This window comes from Rattus norvegicus, chromosome 5 (genome assembly GCF_036323735.1).
Source record: "Rattus norvegicus strain BN/NHsdMcwi chromosome 5, GRCr8, whole genome shotgun sequence".
In the NCBI taxonomy this organism is placed as follows: domain Eukaryota; kingdom Metazoa; phylum Chordata; class Mammalia; order Rodentia; family Muridae; genus Rattus; species Rattus norvegicus.
The window spans coordinates 66836643-66843070 of record NC_086023.1 but is presented as its reverse complement, the minus strand read 5'-3'; the positions used below and the strand labels follow the sequence as shown (position 1 = coordinate 66843070).

Sequence of the window (6428 nt, the reverse complement as noted above, 5' to 3'; positions counted from 1 at the left end):
GTGACACGGACACGCAAATGCCCGTACAGCTTCTGTGAAGCTCGTGGGGAATAAATAAAACAAATTTTGTGCAAGGCAGGGGTCCTATTGAATTTTCCTTTGTGCCTTTGGTTGTGAATAGAGGCACATAGCAGGGACTGGCTACAGCAGTGAATAATTTATGACCCCACACAATGTAGGTGATGTCACAGCTCGAACACCTATTATTTATACAGCTATGCCCATGTTTGCCAAGTCCCTCTGGTACTTAAACAAATCTGCTATTTCAAGAACATGAAGAGACAGGACCCAGGGAAAAAAATATTTACTGAAAACCTAAAATGCACTGGGTTAGATGTAAATAATGTTTCTCCAGTTAGTCGGGTGGTGAATAACCCCGGCTTTTGTTCTGCTTGGAGCACCTGTTTTTAATCCACATCATAAATATTTTCATGACTATTGCTCCGTAGTCAATGAGTTTCTTTGTTGGCACAGAATTTAAGATAGTTCCCTAATAAGGACACCCAGTGTTTAAGCAATGAATTTCTATAGCTATGCGGTTCTGAGAGTTGCCGAGGAGATGAGAAGCTAATCTGTCTGGAATTTTGGCTCTTGAGGCCAAAGATACTGTAAATTTGCTTGGGGAGAAATAATCACGGTTAGCATCTTAATTCCCTCCATCTTGTCTCTGAGCAGATGTAGCTGTGTTCCAGTCTGGAATTCATCCTTTCTCAGATACATCAACATTGACATATTCTGTCTTCATCTCTTGTTATAGAAAATGGAAACAAAAACCAGAATTCGAGAGCACGTTGAATGGGTTGCATACCCCAGAGATCTGGGGAGAAGAATTCTCCCACCCAACTTTACATCTTGGAAGTCTTGCTTTCTCCATGTTTGCAGAGTCCCTTGCAGAGTCCATCAGAAGTTCAGTGTCTACAGATACAAAGAGAACTCATTATCAAAAGACAAAAGGCAAACCTCCCAAGGAAGGAGCCCAGTTTTGAGAAGCCACCTAAAAAAACCCAGCAGTTAAGTTGAAACTCTGGAGATTAAACTCCATTTATTTCTGTCCTTGGCTTTGCCAGTCAGCCCCTTTGAGTGAATGCATGGATATGTCTAGCTGTTTGCTCCTATCTACTAAGCCCTCCATTTAAAGGATGACTTTGGACAGGTGTCAACACCTGCAAATGTCATCAACCCCATAATACTTTGTGGCACTGTTATCAAAGTACCACTTGCTTGGTCTGCCCAAGATTCCAGTCACCCCACAGTGGGCACTAGCAGACTTCTTTCCTTTTTCTGGCCTCAGGAAAATATTCTTAGGATTTGAGGATCCTATTATATGTTGAATGAACTGTGTTCTTCTTGAATTCCTTACGAAGTCACTCTGGTCCTTAGAGATTAGAAGTTTAAGCCTGGAAGGCCATACCTCAGTAAGCTTTCTTCACTTTGGCTCCCCAGCCATTTCTGTTCCTGCCAGACTTAATCTTCTGCAGACATATCAAGGCGACCATCAGTCAAGGTCGTCTTTACTTCCTCTCACATGCTACAGAGATTAAGTCTGCCTGATTTTCTCATATATTCCTTGGCACGCTGACCACAGACTCGGCTGTTCTCCAAGCTGGATGTAAACAATGTTTATGACTTGGCTCAAAATTGTTTATTTTAAAGAAGAGCCCATGTCACCCTGGAATTACAGGATAGCCAATGTTATCTTGGATATAACAAGATAGTTGGAATCAATGTTATTAGTACCCTGAAGTCCTCTCATAGACAGAGAGTAGGAAAAGAATAGTAGTTTTCAAGTCCTCGATGTAGTAGCTGCTAGTTATGTAGCCCTGGATATGGGTCATGTCGGCCTGCCCCATCACTGGGCATTGGGATAAATGATACAAGAGTCTTGAAGTCAAGTGGCCCGGATGTAAGAGCTACAACAGCTGTTAGCTGCATCCCATTGCAGGTGGGCTGGTGAGCATTCAAACAGAACCGGACTTCTATGGCGAATTTTAAATGTGTCAAGAAGTTTCTTACTGTTTTGCCGGGCCTGGATTTCTTTACCATCAAACAAAGGGAATGATACTTCCGCAGCCCATAGAATCCATGAGATGTTGTGTATTGGGCAGGGTGTGTATTGGGTCCAGGGTGGTGGGTTCCCTTTGTGTATTTCTGAAGGCGTCGTTCACAGGCCCCTTCCTGGAAGCTTCTGCTAACAGTGTCAGTGATTTTGAGCCAAAGAAATTAAAGAAACCGAAAAAGGGGCACCAGCCAAATTCCTTGTCCCAACATGGGCTCTTGCTCCTGTCCCGCTCCTGTCCCCATCCTGTCCAGACTGGAACACTCTGTGAACTCACCACAAGGGGAAGTTCAAGAGAGCACAGGCAGGGCAGAGAAGGGTGTGGGGTAACTTGGAGAAGTCCAGAGAGGAGACTGGGATGGGTGTGGGGATATGAAGCCCCATGACAAATACTTGAGAAAATTCTGGGTTTTCACATCTTTCAATAGCAACCAAAATTAAGAAGTACGTTTTTCTATCAGCACTGTATACGTTTATATAAATGTCTAAACTAGCAGGACTTTGGGGGAAAACATACCCATTCTTCTTTTATGTCAGGATCCCTCATTCTGCTCTGTTCTATCTTTTCAGACACTGCCTCATTATAATTTTAGTAAATACAATGCTGGATATAACTCCAAATTGATTTTATGACCTGTTAGGGAAAAATACTGGTGTAGATGCTGTTCAGCGTACCCAAAAGGGAAATCTGAGCTTTGAGTTGGAGATCTGAGCAGATTTTCACCCAGAACAAGAAATTATTAATAAGCAATTGCAGACAGATATATTCTGGATGTTTTCAAAGGAGACCTAATGCATATGCAGGGTCTGTGGAATAGGGTCTTCAAGTTGAGAGACTTAAAGGGCCCACAATTCAAACCAAAACAGAAGAGAAACTCTCAAATGGCAGATTCTAATTTGCTTAAGCTGGGATGTGGAAACAGCAGAAGGATGTAATAGCAGTCTGCCCTTACTGGGTGGAACACTTGGTGTCTCACTTGTGTTGGTTCATCACAATCGCACAAGGTCGGCTGCTGTTTAATGCACGTATCCATCCATATGCGTGTGATAAGTACAACACAAATACATATGATATATATCCATATACATGACAATCCCAAGTGTGATGTTCAAGCTACACTAATCCTCTCCTCACTCCTCTCCTACGTGCAGTCTTCAGTCAACAACTTCTATTCCCTTGTCCCCCCAGGCTCAGAATTTAAAGCATAAAATCCAGCTCAGTACTCATCTTCACAGAGGCCCACTCTCACTTGGTGACTTTCTTTAAAAGTCTGGTTCCTTGCTCATCAGGGAGCACAGCCTTGGCTTCCCTTCCCGGTCTGGGGCACAGCCTTGGGTTCTCTTCCGGGTCTGGGACACAGCCTTGGGTTCCCTTCCGGGTCTGGATCACGGCCTTGGGTTCTCTTCCGGGTCTGGGACACAGCTTTGGGTTCCCTTCCGGGTCTGGGGCATGGCCTTAGGTTCCCTTCTGAGTCTGGGTACTGAGGAGCAAGACTCAAGTCCACTTTTAAATGAGACCTTCTGCTGTCTCATGTTCCCTGCAAAGTGTCCTCAGAAACGTAACACACAAAAATGAACAAGTTTCAATTTAGGGCTTCAAGAAGTGCAGCATATAGCTGGGGATTTAAGCAGGTCTGATGGTACGGTTAGGATTCTGTGGCCTTGCCATCTGCACTCCACTGCTTAGTACTGTCTACATCATTGTGTCCTCTAATGAGTGCAATTAGTTCTGAAGAAGGAAGCTGGGGTACAGCATTTTGCATTATGGGCATGGACTAGTTAAAGCAGGGGGACGACTTCAGCCGAAATGTGGTGAGAAGGGGGAGACAGAAACTGTTGAGATCACCTCCAGTAGATAGGCACAGACCCTGGTCAAGGAATGGGGACACCCATCCATCTCAAAGTTTTTAACCCAGAAATGTTCCTGTCCAAACGAAGAACAGGGACAAACATGTATCGGAGACTGAAGGAAGGGCCAACCAAGGACTGCCCCACTGGGGATCCATCACGTCTGCAGACACCAAACCCAACACTGTTGCTGTGGTCAAGAGGCACTTGCTGACAGGAACCTAGTGTGGCAGTTCCTGAGGAGGTCTGGCCAGCAGCTGACCAATGCGATGTGGATGCTTGGAGTCAACCATCACACTGAGCTCAGGGAACCTCAAAAAGGGCTAGTAGAAGGACTGGAGGGATTGCAACCTCATTGGAAGAACAATATAGGCTGGCCTGACCACCCAGTTCTCCCAGAGTCTAGACCACCAACCAAGGAATGTACCTGGAAAAGAAAAAGTATACCTCGAGGGATCCATGGCTCTAGATACATATGTAGCAGAGGATGGTCTGGTCTGACAGCAATGGGAGGGGAGGCCTTTGGTCTTAGGGAGGCTTAATGCCCAAGAGAACCCGGAAGAGAACCCAAGGCCGTGACCCAGCCCCAGCTGGATTGGTGGGGGAGGAGAGTGTGGGTGGATGGGGGAGCACTCTCACACAGGCAAAGGGGACGGGGGGGGGGTATGTGGGAATAAGGGGTGGGTGGAGGGGGTAGCCCAAGTGGGATACCACTTGAGATGTAAACGAAGGGAATGATAAAGTAAGAAATGAAGGAAGGAAGGAAGGAAGGAAGGAAGGAAGGAAGGAAGGAAGGGAAGAAAGTAGGGCAAAGAGGAATTCACCTAGAGTTACTCCAGTCTGAGAGGCAACCTGGAGCAGCTGCACTAGGTAACACCCTTGTTTATCAAGTGGGAAGGCAGGGATCTTGGAGAACTAGGCTGAAGGCAGGACTGAAAGGGACCGCTGTCCAGTGTTCAGAGACAGGGATGGGGATCACAAGAGGTAGGGTGTGGCCTGCAGTTTCTTGTCACAGAGTGAGGGAGTGAGATGAGACCTGTCTTGGCTGTTTGAGTTTTTGGTGATGTCAGCAAGGCCAGTTTACAAGGAGCAGTGAATGGGTCCTGTCACTGTGGCTTGTAGAGGGACCAGGAATTGAGGCAGTAGAGAACTGAAATGTGGACCAGCAGTTCCCAAATGCTGGCCTGTGGGCTCACCTACATCACCGTCATCACCTGGGGAGCTTTAAGAAATGCAGATTTGTGGTCCTGACCTGTGTTTTCTGAGTATACTTAGAGCAGGCCCCACGAAGCTATACTAAAAACCTCAGGTTTGGGAATTGTAAGAATGAAAACTAATGATACCTAATTGCTCAAATATTAAAATCAACTTCTTTAAAAGCTAAAGCAATCAAAAGAATGAGGACGACAGGAGAGGTCTCGTTCTTGTTTACCATGGTACACCCTGAATCTGCCATAGCAGAAACTGTAAATTATAGTCATAGTAACAGTGAGATACACTGTGGTTAGGAGCCCATGCTAGAGAAAAACGCTCAGCTCATGGCTTGGATGTGAGTGGGGAGGTGGGGAAGAGGATCCAATGATACCCTCAAAGACATACAACCATATAAAGGTATCCTATAGTATTAAGAACATTAATCTGTAAGGATGCAAGGGACTATTATCCCCAAACACCAAGAATTGCAAGGCTAACACAATTAGGTTTTCAACACGTTCCTTTGGGCTGTATCAGCATTGAGAATATGGTACAGGTCTCTAGTTGGTCTGGGCCTTCCATAGATCATTATGACAGATCCATTGGAAGTATTCCTTTGAATGAGAAGACCCATTTCTACAGCTGGCATATAGTGTAACAGACGGGACTCTTAGTGTCACTGAAATTAGTTGTGTCTCAAATCTAGCTTGTGCTGGGATTGAGTCTGTGAATTCTGAACCTCTGAGAGCTTGGCTGGTGAGTGCTAGAGGGGTAGGGAATGGGGAGGCGTAATTACTTTTCCATAAGCATTATGCGAGGATTAAATAAAATAAACCTCCAAGATTGCTTGTCGGTGTTTTCTCAGCGAACAGGTGTTAGTCAGGTTTGCATCCCTACGTCAGACACCTGAGTGTGCTCCCCCCTTCTCTCTGCTTCCCATGTCCAATGGCCATATCAGGACAATATTTGGAAAGACTAAAAAGAAACCTCCATGGGGGAAATGTGAATTACTCCATAAACTCACAGCCAGTGAGGGGTTGAGCTGGCCTTCAGTGCATGTGCAAAAGCCTGGATAAGGCTCCAGTTGTAGGTAAGACCTGCAACCCCTGTAGCCCTGGTGACAACTGGTCACCACATGAGAGATGCCCATCAGATTCTCTTAGCTAAGCTTCCCCATCTCCCTGACTCTGAAATTAGAAACCAAATCTGCACTTAGGGTGGTTTGTTCTATAGCAATGAATAACTAGCACTGTTCCCTGTTTTTGACATCCTAGGAAGCAACAGTTGAGCCATTTGAAGCTCAAACCTGCTTTGACATATGTTTTTCAAT

The 6428-nt window shown here is 45.4% G+C and overlaps 1 long non-coding RNA gene across 1 annotated transcript; it reads right to left on the bottom strand.

Annotated features, from left to right (window-relative positions):
* Positions 1 to 287: 287 nt before the first annotated feature.
* Positions 288 to 3545, bottom strand: LOC134487065 (uncharacterized). The gene is made up of 2 exons (XR_010066783.1): positions 3307 to 3545; positions 288 to 915 (listed from the first exon to the last, which is right to left on the bottom strand). It is a non-coding gene; the product is annotated as an uncharacterized LOC134487065 (long non-coding RNA).
* Between the last annotated feature and the right edge of the window lie 2883 nt (positions 3546 to 6428).